Source organism: Heptranchias perlo, chromosome 21, assembly GCF_035084215.1.
Source record: "Heptranchias perlo isolate sHepPer1 chromosome 21, sHepPer1.hap1, whole genome shotgun sequence".
Lineage (NCBI taxonomy): Eukaryota > Metazoa > Chordata > Chondrichthyes > Hexanchiformes > Hexanchidae > Heptranchias > Heptranchias perlo.
Window position 1 is genome coordinate 11,167,337 of NC_090345.1, and position 14,670 is coordinate 11,182,006.

Below are 14,670 nucleotides of genomic sequence, written 5' to 3' on the forward strand. Positions count from 1 at the left end.
AGGTAGAAAATCAGCCATGATCTTATTGAATAGCTCGAGGGGCCTTATGGCCCATTCCTGCTCTTATTTCTTATGTTCTTACCTCTGGAACAGGCTGCCGACTCGTGTGGTGGATGCCAGTTTTCTGAATTCCTTAAAGCGAGAGCTGGACCTGTTTCTGGCTGGGGCGGAGATCACCTTGTACAAAAGGAAGGTATTGCATGGAATTATCAGGGCCAGAGTGATCTCCTGGACTAGTTTCGATCGCCAATGGGGGCTTGGGGGGGGCGGTGGGTGGGGTTGGAGGGGGAATTTCCCCTATTTTTTTTCCCCCAAATTGACCAATTGATCTGGGTTTTTATCTTGTTTTTCACCTCTCCCAGGAGATCACATGGTTTGAGGTGGAGTGGAGAGTGAGTATATTGTGATGCACAAGGTATCACAGATTGTGTGGGACAGGCTGGATGGACAGGGTCTTTTCCTGTCCGCCATTGTTTGTATGTTCATGAATTAGAATTGCCAGTGAATAGCTCTATTCCTGACCTTACAATGGAAGGAAGGTCACTGATGAAGCGTCTGATGGTTGGAGAGAAGGAAGAACTGCAGCAGCAATATCACTCTGTATTTCAGGACTCGGCCAGCTCGGTCACTGGTGATATTACTGAGCCAGAGTGCATTTTGTGCTCTTGCTTAACCTTTGATCACAATGAGTCTTTTGAGCTCCAACCAATGCCTTCTGTATAATTGATGTATGTCCAGCGAGCCTTGCGTACTCAGGCTGAGATCAGTGTCTTTCACCTGTTAAAGGATGAAAATGATTCAAAAATCAGAGGTTGGTTAGAGGACAATTTTTTTTTAACAGCAAAAACTTTACCAATGAAACAGGAAAATACACATAACTCCCATTTAATGCTGTAATACAAGCAGCTTCTTAGCACCTTGATATGTGTCCCCTGCAGGCACCCATATCACATTTCACAGCCATTTTGCTTGAAGTTAGTTGAATTACCAGCTCCATTTGTCCAAATTCATACAGTCATGCCACCCCAATCAGAGGAGCAGCGCTTATTTGATTGCATGTGGGACTCCCATGGCTCTACAAGACACAAGTTATAGAAAATCTATCCACTGCTTTAACCAGCAAACAAGCACATTGAATCCCATGTCCATGACAGCTCACTGCCTTCCAGCTCCTTGGGTTTTCTCCAGCCAGATTGCTCTCGCGCACACAGTCCTGAGCCTTGTCAGTTTTTCTGATGTAAGGAACTCATTTCACATGAGATCTCTGCCTTTAATTTAAAACGATTTTTACTGCTGGCAGCAGAGTATTTCAACTACCAGCAGGACAAAGATCTCGCAGAGCGGGCTAAATACCTGAGGCGCAAGGTGGAGAAAATCTTTTTTAAATTAAAAGATTCCAGATAGAGATCTTACACGAAATGAGTTCCCTACATGAGTTCTCTGAGACACCAACTACCAAAGGAAAAAAAAGTCTTTTTTTTTAAAATTACAGATTAAATTTCACTTCCACATACAAAACATCTCCAACAGAAAGATATCGGCCAATATTGATAGCTACCAAAGTACACTCGGTGATTTTTCTCCCTCCCCCCCCCTCTATCTTATCTCTCTTAACCCTCTCCCATTCTAACCACTGAAATGCTAATTGTAGGCCGGGAATTTCCGCTCCGCCGCCGTTACTTCCCCCGAGATGTGGCGGACACTCCTCACGCCTGCAGACAGGGTCTTCCTGGCGATGTCACGCGTGGCGGGGAGGGAGCAGCCCCGAGGAATCTCCCGGCCATAGTAGTGTCTGTTGCGTTAACTGTGTGGTTTTTTGCTGATTGTTAAAACACGGTAAATATTAAAGGCAAGGAAATGGGAAATAAATATCGTCAGGACTGTGTGGCACATTAAGGTAATGGTGGCTATGGAAAGCAGTATTGTAAACACCTCTTTCAAAGCATTTGCAATGTCACCTACATCTGCCTGAAATTCTGGACATGATGTGGAGATGCCGGTGATGGACTGGGGTTGACAATTGTAAACAATTTTACAACACCAAGTTATAGTCCAGCAATTTTATTTTAAATTCACAAGCTTTCGGAGATTTTCTCCTTCCTCAGGCAAATTTGCCTGAGGAAGGAGAAAATCTCCGAAAGCTTGTGAATTTAAAATAAAATTGCTGGACTATAACTTGGTGTTGTAAAATTGTTTACAATTGAAATTCTGGAGGTCAGGAAGGGTGGAAATGTGGTGCAATCTGATGGGTTGCCGTGGAGGGGGGTGGTGCGGAGGTGGTGGTACAATTTGAGGTAGAACCCAGAACCACCAGATTTGCATCCCATTTGTCCTCACTCGGGTAACCTTATTTTGGAAGGGTGGGGGGGGTGCAGAATGGGTGTATTTTCCATGCACCTTCCCCCCACCCCCAACGTCCCAGCAGTAGTTTGGGGAATTTCTGGGGGCGTTCCTGGACTATCCTGGGAATTAAATCCAGCATTTTCACTTTAGGCCAGCAGATCCTGCTGAGAGCAGGAACGGGTTCTGGCCTGAGCCTCCTTAAAGCCCCAAAGATGTTCAAAGATCCCAAAGGGATCAATTACCTTCCGAATGTGGACCCATTGTCCCTGCCACATTTCATGGACCACAGGGCCGTTGACATGGCAGCAAGCTAGTCCAGCACTAAAATCTGGCCGTATATTTGGAAAATAAGTGAGCAATTGCCAGGGTTCTTTGTATTCTCTCTGAGGAGGTCCACTGAGCTTACAGTGGAGTGTTGTTAAGATACATTCTAAGTTTATAAAACAAAGTAAAGTGTGAGCACATTTAACCTTGGAAATCTTTTGGAGATTTCCTCTTCACCTGCAGTCATAGGTGAGAAAGTATCCAGGCTCCTCATCATGGGGGCTGCCAATCTGCCCCATAAAGGACCACCTTTCTGCCCCATAAAGGACCACCTTTCTGCCCAGAATCTCCTGCAGCCAGACCTCCAAAGCTGAATCTAAGAAGGATGTTGTTTGTTGCCGTGGTTTTGTTGCAACCATTCCTACCCTTCAGTAGCAGGGCTAGCTTCATGGCAACCTGTAGGCCTTTAAGAGCCAAAGTACCCAACTGTCTTGGTTCGACGGTGAAGGTTGGCCACTGGTGTGAGATAACCGAGGGCAGCCATGGAACAGTACCTCCGGAAAGGAGTCGACACCATCAGAAAAGGAGAAGAGGAGAAAAAAAAAATGAAGAAAAAGAAGTAGGAGGAAAATAAAATTCAAAAAGATATTGTACTTCTCTCTCACTCAGTAATCTGTTTACTAACAGATTAATTTAAAAACCAAACCACTGAATGAAGTAGCTCTTCTTGAATTTAAAATTGGGACAAATTGAGAAGTGACGAGCGATTATATAAATATTTTTATAATCTATAGTAAAGCCGGCATGAAGATTCCCAAAGTGCCCTTGGGGCAATTGATTGAATCGTGTACTCATGAGAGCAGTGCCATTCGACATTTACAAAGAGTGCAATACCTGCTAACTCGCAGGTGACAAAAATTAAATAACTTAAATAGAGAAAAGTGGATACCTTAGAGCAATTATGAGGTATTGATCTATGGAAGAAGATGCATCTGGTGTTAGAAACAGCATGAGTGAAGCTCAAGTGGTTTACACCAGTTACCTGAACCTTGGGATTACATTGACGACTCTCCAGAGTTTCTGCGTTTTCTAAATAAAGCACCCTGTATATTTTGTGAAGTATTTCATGTTCAAAAGGGATTTTTTTTTTGTGCTGTTAACACAAGCGCTGAGCTTCACTGGATTCTGTGTTGGTGCTGCATGATCATTTTATATCCTGAATTAAATATTGGAATGTTACTGAAAAGGAATTGAGAAAAAGTTTATGATTGTTTACTTTCAAAGGCAGATTGTCTCCGCGACAGGGAGCTTTGAGCACCAGGAGAGCATGTTGGGAGTGTTCTGAGGGGAGGGGTTGGTTTCGCCGACCTCTGTACCCATGTTCCTGATGGGTGCTCCTGGTGTGTGAAGCTCCACACTGCCAGCTAGAATTCATAAAATCTACTCCAGTGTCAGCTTGGCGCAATTGGTAGCACTCTTGCTTCTGAGTCAGAAGGTCATGTGTTACTAAGCCTTACTCCACAACTTAAGCATGTAATTTCTGTTGACCTTCCAGTGCATTAGTGAGGTAATGCTACATTGCCAAGAGCACAGTGCTTCTGATGACACATTAAACAGAGAGTATGGATTGTCCGCTTGTTTCATTGGATCCCATGGTACTATTCAAGAAGAGTGGGTCCTTTTGACCCAAGTTCCTCCCTCCACCAACACCATGCAAAGCAATTAACTGGCTGTTCATCTCATGACATAATGTTGAAAGTGGCACTCAAGTTTGTCCACATAACAATAGTCTCTGCACTTTAAAATAATTGATTGTATACAAAGTACTTTGAGACATTCCTCAGGGATATGACCCGGTGCTCTATAAACATGTTATTTCTTTTTTTAAGAACATTTCCTGATGTAGTACATTACTTTAAGGTACATCTCATCAGCCAGCTGCCTGAGAAGCAAGGATTGCCTGAATGTTTCCAAGCTTCCACAGCTCCCTTTGACTCCAATGAATTGTGTACTGCAGCTAGGTTGCCCTATCCACTCCCCACTATAAACGTGTAGACAAATGGTTGTGGGAAATGCAGCAAACAAAATGGGTGTTGCGCCGGCTACACTTGAAGCTGGAAAGCTACCAAAACATCTGGGCCCTCATCAAGGGGATTCTCCCCTTCCAACCATTCTACCCCTCATCCAACTCAGATGGACCAAGGTCTTAGGAAGAGCAGAAAGATGACAACCGCACCCCCCAGATGTTGCCTGCCCTGCTCATCCTGTTTCCATTGGCCTAAAGTCAACATCCTTTCCATTCTAGCGTAGGGCTACCCAAGTCTACACAACTGTCTATTTGCCCTCTGTATGTATTTATGGTGCTGCATGCCCTTCATATACCTGCAATTCTGTAATACATCCCAAAAAAGTGAGCTGTCTCTCATCTATCAACAGAAGTGACCGGTGGCCATTTTGGGGGGGAAGAAAGCCCAAACAGCAATGAATTGAGTTGACAGTTGTTGTATTGGCACAAAATACATTGTCGTGTGACAGCAAGGATAGGGCTAAGGTGTTAAAGAATGGTTACATGGAATTATAATAGATGATTACTACTACAGCAACTGAATTGTGATGTTAAAAGTATTTACCATTTTCTCAGCCATTATCTACTAAGGACATATCCCCAATTGTGGCTTAAGTGCTGCTGGGGAGGTGGTGAGAGGTGACGAGGCCTTTTGATCGAAAGGATGAGATGATCGATCTGTTCCTTCGGTCAGCCTACTCTCCTCATTGCCTGGCACAACACAGGAGAGTCCATTATTACTATTAATCACCGTTCCTGTTACTGTCGTCCCCCCCCCCACCTTGTTCCACTGTGGCTTTGTTTGAAAATCTCAAGGGTGTCCTTCATCGGGCTTAACTGTCCTTAATCACATTTCAACATTTAGCATTCATCCAATTTTGAAACTGCAAATGTCGAATGTTATTTCTTGTAAAAATAAAAGGGGGGTGGGGTTAAAAAAAAGTGTGGCTGTTGGAAATCTGAAGCAAAAGCTGAAGGCCCATCAGTATCTGTCAACATTTCAAAGAAAAGCCAGGCTATCTAATGCCGATGGACCTGCTAGCTACTTCATGGGTATTTTTTAATTTGGTTGTATCACATGAGCCACCAAGATAATCCTGTATATTTACAAAGCACATTTCCATTGTGTACTAATGGATTTATTTTGCTTTAAAATTAATCTAGATGACACAATGGGATCTTCTGGGGTTAACTGAATGCTGTGCCAACCCTGATTTTATATCTTGATAAATTCTGTTCTAATGTGGCTTATTCTCTATATCCTGTAGAAGAATTGATCGTAGTTGAGCCCACACTGGTAGGCTGTTGAGCTGAGTGTTACACATGTGATTGTTGATGTGTTATGATAGTGCAAGGTATGGTGTTTCCCTGGTAACAGAGTGAAATGAAATCCAGTATCACTGCAGCTCAAATCGTGTGTTATAATAGCACTTCAGTTCAAATCAGGTAATTCAATCATCAATTTTTATGATTTATGTGAAGACTTTCATGTGTTACTGCTGAGTAACACATTCTGGCCTGTGTATTAGCTTATCTAAAAGCTGAAGTTCTATGGGGATTGTGAGGAGCTATCTTTCTCTAGTCTGACATGTGTGGAAATGTCACGTTTTGACACTGAGGGACTGAAGTTGTGCTATGGAATGTTAGTAACCCAAAAATGGTTTACGCCCTTCTTATAATTAGCAACAAATTTTCATGCAAATATGTTAACTCAACCAACACCATCAAAACAGATTATTTGGTCATTATCACATTGCTGTTTGTGGAACCTTGCCTTGTGCAAATTGGCTGCCATGTTTCCTACATTACAATAGTGACTACACTTCAATAGTACTTCATTGCCTGTAAAGCGCTTTGGGATATCCTGAGGTCATGGAGGGCACTGTATAAATGCAAGTCTTTTTTCATCACTAACACTGCAGAGTGTGATTTCCACCCCTCAGTCAATATTTCACTCCTAAATCTTTGCCACGGATATTTTCGATTCCCTCTTCAGAGCTTCAATCTTCCTGTTGCAGGTGCAAATAAAACTGACAAGAGAAATGAGAAGACTATTATCCAATACAGTGCCAGAACTTGAACACATAATCTCGGCCTACACTCCAGTGCAGTACTGAGGGTGCACTTCGTTGTCAGAGGAGCTTCATGTTAAACCAAAGTCCTGTTTCTCCATTCAGGTGGATGTTTTAACTCCTGTGATGCTATTCAAGAAGGGCAGGGAGTTCTTCTGAGGTCCTGGCCACCATTCCTCCCTTAACTAATTCCATGAGATGCCCCACTCCATCAAATTCTGGCCAATTGTGTCTTCCACAAGTGCCCCCACATGTGCTTCGTCAATCTTTCCAAAGGTGGATTGAAATACTTTAGTGAAACAAGACCAGATATGAATCGTTTAGATTGGGACTCTACTCATTGGAGTTCAGAAGAATGAGAGGCGATCTTATTGAAACATATAAGATTGTGAACGGGCTTGATCGGGTGGATGCGGTAAGGATGTTCCCAAGGATGGGTGAAACTAGAACGAGGGGGCATAATCTTAGAATAAGGGGCTGCTCTTTCAAAACTGAGATGAGGAGAAACTTCTTCACTCAGAGGGTAGTAGGTCTGTGGAATTTGCTGCCCCAGGAAGCTGTGGAAGCTACATCATTAAATAAATTTAAAACAGAAATAGACAGTTTCCTAGAAGTAAAGGGAATTAGGCGTTACGGGGAGCGGGCAGGAAATTGGACATGAATTTAGATTTGAGGTTAGGATCAGATCAGCCATGATCTTATTGAATGGCGGAACAGGCTCGAGGGGCCGATTGGCCTACTCCTGCTCCTATTTCTTATGTTCTTATGTTCTTATTTAGCTGCTTCATTTCACAGATGACATGCAAATGAACAGAGTAACAGACGTAATCAAATCTCACCTTGATTCCACTATCTGCGGAACCATCCTTGAGAAAAAGAAAAATAATAAAAAGAGCAAACTATTTCTATTAACAGACCCGCTTAACTTTTCCTGGTCAGCAATTTGATTTTGACTCTTTGGGAGTGATTTTAAACCCCAAGAACGGGTGGGTTGGGGGCAGGTGGCAGTTGAAAATAGTTGGTTTTTTTGGGTCACAACAGCAAAATTTTCAGACTTTACATTCCCAGTGGGAAGCCTGTACTTTTACGCGCTGACGTTAAACCCGGAAATAAAGCCGGGTTGCGGCCGTGACCCAAAAAACAACTATTTTCAACTCCCACCCCCCCTAACCCACCCGTTCTTGGGGTTTAAAATCACCCACTTTGTTTTCCCAGACAATGGTTGGACTGGTTCCTGTGATTCCTTCCTCATTCTGTAATTCACCAGTAGGTTAGTCAATAGAACCAGCTACCTATTGATTTGAGTACAGGAGCAGGGATGTCTTACTGCAGTTAAACAGGGCCTTGGTGAGACCACATCTGGAGTATTGCGTGCAGTTTTGGTCTCCTTATCTGAGGAAGGATGTCCTTGCCATGGAGGAAGTGCAACAAAGGTTTACCAGACTGATTCCTGGGATGGCTGGACTGACGTATCAGGAGAGATTGGGTCGACTAGGCCTATATTCACTAAAGTTTAGAAGAATGAGAGGTGATCTCATCGAAACATATAAAATTCTAACAGGACTAGACAGACTAGATGCAGGGAGGATGTTCCTGATGGTTGGGGAGTCCAGAACCAGGGATCACCATCTCAGGATACGGGGTATGCCATTTAGAACCGAGATGAGGAGAAATTTCTTCCCTCAGAGGGTGGTAAACCTGTGGAATTCTCTACCACGGAAGACAGTGGAGGCCAAGTCATTAGATGTATTCAAGAAGGAGATAGATATATTTCTTAATGCTAAAGGGATCAAGGGACATGGGGAAAAAGTGGGAACAGGGTACTGAGTTAGACGATCAGCCATGATCATTTTGAATGGCGGAGCAGGCCCGAAGGGCCAAATGGCCTACTCTTGCTCCTATTTTCTATGTTCCTATGTTTCTTTCCTCCCCCTTGGGATACAGGTTTAAAGGACAAATCTCCTGTTATTCTTAAATTAATAGGGGCCATCCTGGGTTAGAGTCAGTAATGAGCTAATTGTCTCAATTTGAAATAGACTGAGCGTTGCAACATTCCACAAACTGGCCTGATCTGGCTTTTATACAAACCTTCATTGCCTGCTGTGGGGTTTTTTTAAACCCGTGAAAATTTGGCTTTGTTTGAAAACACAAACATACCTTTCCATGACGGGAAAAAAACATTCTGAAGTGTGACAAAACTCATTGCTGTTTGTGAGAAATTGCGGTGGGAGAAGTGGCTGCTGTCCTTGCCTACATAACAACCGCCATTGTATTTCAAAAACAATTAGTGGTGTGAAACTGACTCCATACAGTGCCCATGGTCACCCTTTCAGATCAAAGATAGAGTCAGATGAGGAATGCCTTTGAGTTCAATCTTAGTTCATCCACCCAGGAAGAACACTATAGTCCCCATCTCAGCTAATTTTTTTAACCAAATCCAAGGTTTTCGCCTCCACCATTCTACCTGGACATCCACTTCTCTTTGCGAGTGAAATTGGTCTTGGAAGGTAATGCAAAGCAGGCAATTGCCAATCGGCAGCCCATTTTACACTCAGCCTGATTTTCTTTGCCATTGGAAAATAAATTTTGGCCTTTACTGCAAAGAAGTTGGCTTGCAAGAGTAAGGAGGTCTTGCTACAATTATACAGGGCCCTAGTGAGACCACACCTTGAGTACTACGTATAGTTTTGGTCTCCTTACATAAGGAAGGATATACTTGCCTTAGAGGCGGTGCAACGAAGGTTCACTAGATTGATTCCTGGGTTGACAGGGTTGCCTTATGAGGAAAGATTAAGTAGAACGGGCCTATACTCTCTGGAGTTTAGAATGAGAGGTGATCTCAATGAAACATAGAAGATTCTGAGAGGGCTTGACAGCGTGGATGCTGAGAGGCCATTTCCCCTGGCTGGAGAGTCTAGAACTAGGGGGCATAGTCTTAGGATAAGGGGGCGTCCATTTAATACTGAGATAAGGAGAAATTTCTTCACTCAGAGGATTGTGAATCTTTGGAATTCTCTACCCCAAAGGGCTGTGGATGCTTAGTTGTTGAGTATATTCAAGGCTGAAATCGATGGATATTTGGACTCTAAGGGATATGGAGATCGGGCAGGAAAGCGGAGTTGAGGTCGAAGGTCAGCCATGATCTTATTGAATGGTGGAGCAGGCTCGAGAGGCCCTATGGCCTACTCCTGCTCCAATTTCTTATGTTCTTAAATTTGGGTAGAGTGTAAAATGGGCAGCCGATTTGCTTTCGCCTGTTTTGACCTGCCACCTTTTTTTTTTATTCGTTCATGGGATGTGGGCGTCGCTGGCGAGGCCGGCATTTATTGCCCATCCCTAATTGTCCTTGAGAAGGTGGTGGTGAGCCGCCTTCTTGAACCGCTGCAGTCCGTGTGGTGACGGTTCTCCCACAGTGCTGTTAGGAAGGGAGTTCCAGGATTTTGACCCAGCGACGATGAAGGAACGACGATATATTTCCAAGTCGGGATGGTGTGTGACTTGGAGGGGAACGTGCAGGCGGTGTTATTCCCATGTGCCTGCTGATCTTGTCCTTCCAAGTGGTAGAGGTCGCGGGTTTGGGAGGTGCTGTCGAAGAAGCTTTGGCGAGTTGCTGCAGTGCATCCTGTGGATGGTACACACTGCAGCCACAGTGCGCTGGTGGTGAAGGGAGTGAATGTTTAGGGTGGTGGATGGGGTGCCAATCAAGCGGGCTGCTTTGTCCTGGATGGTGTCGAGCTTCTTGAGTGTTGTTGGAGCTGCACTCATCCAAGCAAGTGGAGAGTATTCCATCACACTCCTGACTTGTGCCTTGTCGATGGTGGAAAGGCTTTGGGGAGTCAGGAGGTGAGTCACTCGCCGCAGAATACCCAGCCTCTGACCTGCTCTTGTAGCCACAGTATTTATATGGCTGGTCCAGTTAAGTTTCTGGTCAATGGTGACCCCCAGGATGTTGATGGTGGGGGATTTGGCGATGGTAATGCCGTTGAATGTCAAGGGGAGGTGGTTAGACTCTCTCTTGTTTGAGATGGTCATTGCCTGGCACTTATCTGCTGCGAATGTTACATGCCACTTATGAGGCCAAGCCTGGATGTTGTCCAGGTCTTGCTGCATGCGGGCTCGGACTGCTTCATTATTTGAGGGGTTGCGAATGGAACTGAACACTGTGCAATCATCAGCGAACATCCCCATTTCTGACCTTATGATGGAGGGAAGATCATTGATGAAGCAGCTGAAGATGGTTGGGCCTAGGACACTGCATTGAGGAACTCCTGCAGCAATGTCCTGGGGCTGAGATGATTGGCCTCCAACAACCACTACCATCTTCCTTTGTGCTAGGTATGACTCCAGCCACTGGAGGGATTTTCCCCTGATTCCCATTGACTTCAATTTTACTAGGGCTCCTTGGTGCCACACTCGGTCAAATGCTGCCTTGATGTCAAGGGCAGTCACTCTCACCTCACCTCTGGAATTCAGCTCTTTTGTCCATGTTTGGACCAAGGCTGTAATGAGGTCTGGAGCCGAGTGGTCCTGGCGGAACCCAAACTGAGCATCGGTGAGCAGGTTATTGTTGAATAAGTGCCGCTTGATAGCACTGTCGACGACACCTTCCATCACTTTGCTGATGATTGAGAGTAGACTGATGGGGCGGTAATTGGCCGGATTGGATTTGTCCTGCTTTTTCTGGACAGGACATACCTGGGCAATTTTCCTCATTGTCGGGTAGATGCCAGTGTTGTAACTGTACTGGAACAGCTTGGCTAGAGGCGCAGCTAGTTCTGGAGCACAAGTCTTCAGCACTACAGCTGGGATATTGTCGAGGCCCATAGCCTTTGCTGCATCCACTGCACTCAGCCGTTTCTTGATATCACGTGGAGTGACTCGAATTGGCTGAAGACTGGCTTCTGTGATGGAAGGGGTATCGGGAGGAGGCCGAGATGGATCATCCACTCGGCACTCCTGGCTGAAGATGGCTGCAAACGCTTCAGCCTTTTCTTTTGCACTCACCATGCTGGACTCCGCCATCATTGAGGATGGGGATATTTGCAGAGCCTCCTCCTCCCGTTAGTTGTTTAATTGTCCACCACCATTCACGACTGGATGTGGCAGGACTTCAGAGCTTTGATCTGATCCGTTGGTTGTGGAATCGCTTAGCTCTGTCTATAGCATGTTGCTTCCGCTGTTTAGCATGCATGTAGTCCTGAGTTGTAGCTTCGCCAGGTTGGCACCTCATTTTTAGGTATGCCTGGTGCTGCTCCTGGCATGCTCTTCTACACTTCTCATTGAACCAGGGTTGGTCCCCTGGCTTGTTGGTAATGGTAGATTGAGGACTATGCCGGGCCATGAGGTTACAGATTGTGCTGGAATACAATTCTACTGCTGCTAATGGCCCACAATGCCTCATGGATGCCCAGTTTTGAGCTGCTAGATCTGTTCTGAATCTATCCCATTTAGCACGGTGGTAGTGCCACACAACACGTTGGATGGTGTCATCAGTGTGAAGATGGGACTTCATCTCCACAAGGACTGTGCGGTGGTCACTCCTACCAATACTGTCATGGACAGATGCATTTGCGACAGGTAGATTGGTGAGGACGAGGTCAAGTAAGTTTTTCCCTCGTGTTGGTTCGCTCACCACCTGCCGCAGGCCCAGTCTGGCAGCTATGTCCTTCAGGACTCGGCCAGCTCGGTCAGTAGTGGTGCTACCGAGCCAGTCTTGGTGATGGACATTGAAGTCCCCCACCCAGAGTACATTTTGTGCCCTTGCTACCCTCAGTGCTTCTCAATATGGAGGAGGACTGATTCATCAGCTGAGGGAGGACGGTAGGTGGTAATCAGCAGGAGGTTTCCTTGCCCATGTTCGACCTGATGCCATGAGATTTCATGGGGTCCAGAGTCAATGTTGAGGACTCCCAGGGCCATGCCCTCCTGACAGTATATCACTGTACCGCCACCTCTGGTGGGTCTGTCCTGCCGGTGGGACAGGACAGACCCAGGGATGGTGATGGAAGAGTCTGGGACATTGGCTGAAAGGTATGATTCTGTGAGTATGGCTATGCCAGGCTGTTGCTTGACTAGCCTGTGGGACAGCTCTCCCAATTTTGGCACAAGTCCCCAAATGTTAGTCAGGAGGACCTTGCAGGGTCGGCTGGGTTTGGTTTGCTGTTGTCGTGTCCGGTGCCTAGTGGTCCGTCCAGTTTTTTAATTCTTATTATGACTTTTCGTAGCGAGATTTTACAACTGAGTGGCTTGCTAGGCCATTTCAGAGGGTAATTAAGAATCAACCACATTGCTGTGGGTCTGGAGTCACATATAGGCCAGACCGGGTAAGGACGGCAGGTTTCCTTCCCTGAAGGACATTAGTGAACCAGGTGGGTTTTTAACGACAATCCGGTAGTTTCATGGCCACCATTACTGATACTAGTATTTTAATTCCAGATTTTTATTTAATTAATTGAATTTAAATTCGCCAGCTGCCATGGCGGGATTTAAACTCATGACTGCGGATTTTAGTCCGGACCTCTGGATTATTAGTCCAGTAACATAACCACTATGCTACCACCTAAGCCAGATTTCACCCTCTTTGTGTCAAGAAACTTTCCCTGAAATCTGTGGCTGAGTTTGAAGTGGTACTTCAGATTTATCACTTTCATGCCATTTTCTATCTTGGATGTCCCTAAAGATCATCCCTCTGTCGCTTCCTCTCAAGGTTTGAAACCCCAAATCGTGAAGGACTTCAAAACACCATTAGGAAATTGGACAGCACAGGTCCAACATATTCCCTTTGCCAAGACCCTAATATTTGTAGACGTAGGTCACTACAAAAGACTAATCCACTGAGTTGAGCATTTGTGACTGATGACCTGATAAGGTGCTTTATAAATGCAAGTACTTTATTCTTTCAAGTATTTCTAAAATGTATTCAATCACTCAACTGTATTTTTGTATTTATTCATGGGAGTCAGGGATGCTTTTATCCCACTTTCAATGTAACAGGACTTAAAATGGTTCAGATTTGTTTCCCATCAGGGTGCCTTTCAATCTTCCTGCGACTTAATTTCCCTCTGTCTTCAACTGCTGTGAGCACAGGCTCCCACAACTACAGTGACAGTGCTTATTGAGTTTTTCTATCTCACTGTAGTTGTTCAGCAGTCTAGGTCACTCTCCATGCTATTTTTTTTTCATTCAATAGCTTTCATTTACTGCTTTTTTTTTCAATCACTATTCTTATTTTCTTCTGTGTCCTATTCTATCCATTTTATTCACACTCTCAATGTCTGCAGTTAAGGATTCTCTAATGTCTCCTGAGCTGCCCCTTCACCTATCATGTCTTAACTTACCACGTAAACCCACTGTAAAAATTGCACTTGAACCGATACCTCAGAAAAGTTGAAGCAATGACAAACTTTAGACATAATAAAGCACTTTATTGATATCAGTACATACCAGTGCCCTTCCTCCACATGAACCTCCTTGTCTAATCTAAGCTGGTAGTTTGAAATCAGAGTCGGACAGGTCCACAGTACTTCAGGGTCCTGTTGAAAAGCATTTCATAAGGTACCACATAAATCACTTATAGCAAAGACATGACACATGGAATTTGGCCCAATAGAAACAGATGATGTGATGGCAAAAAGCAACGGGTAGGGATGAAAGAGTGGTGAATAGTATTATACAGAGGTCCGTCTTGAGGCCACTCTTATTTACTATATACATAAATGATCTGGACATAGGAATGGAGGAAACAATATTGACATTTGCTGATGACACCAAATTGAGGCAAATTGTGATGAAGATTGTAAAAGACCGCAGGAGGATATAGATACATGAGGAAGATGGGCAACTAGATGGCAGATGCAATTCAGTGCCAAAAAGGGGGAAATAATTCATCTTGGGAATAAGAATAGGGGAAGCAAATACCCTAAATGG

The 14,670-nt window shown here is 44.6% G+C and overlaps 1 long non-coding RNA gene across 1 annotated transcript in view; it reads right to left on the minus strand.

The window, feature by feature from the left end:
• Positions 1-88: 88 nt before the first annotated feature.
• Positions 89-14,670, minus strand: part of LOC137339977 (uncharacterized) — a 155,489-nt gene continuing 140,907 nt past the window's right edge. The window contains exon 3 of the long non-coding RNA XR_010966669.1: positions 89-777. This is a non-coding gene — a long non-coding RNA (uncharacterized lncRNA). The remainder of the gene's footprint in view (positions 778-14,670) is intronic.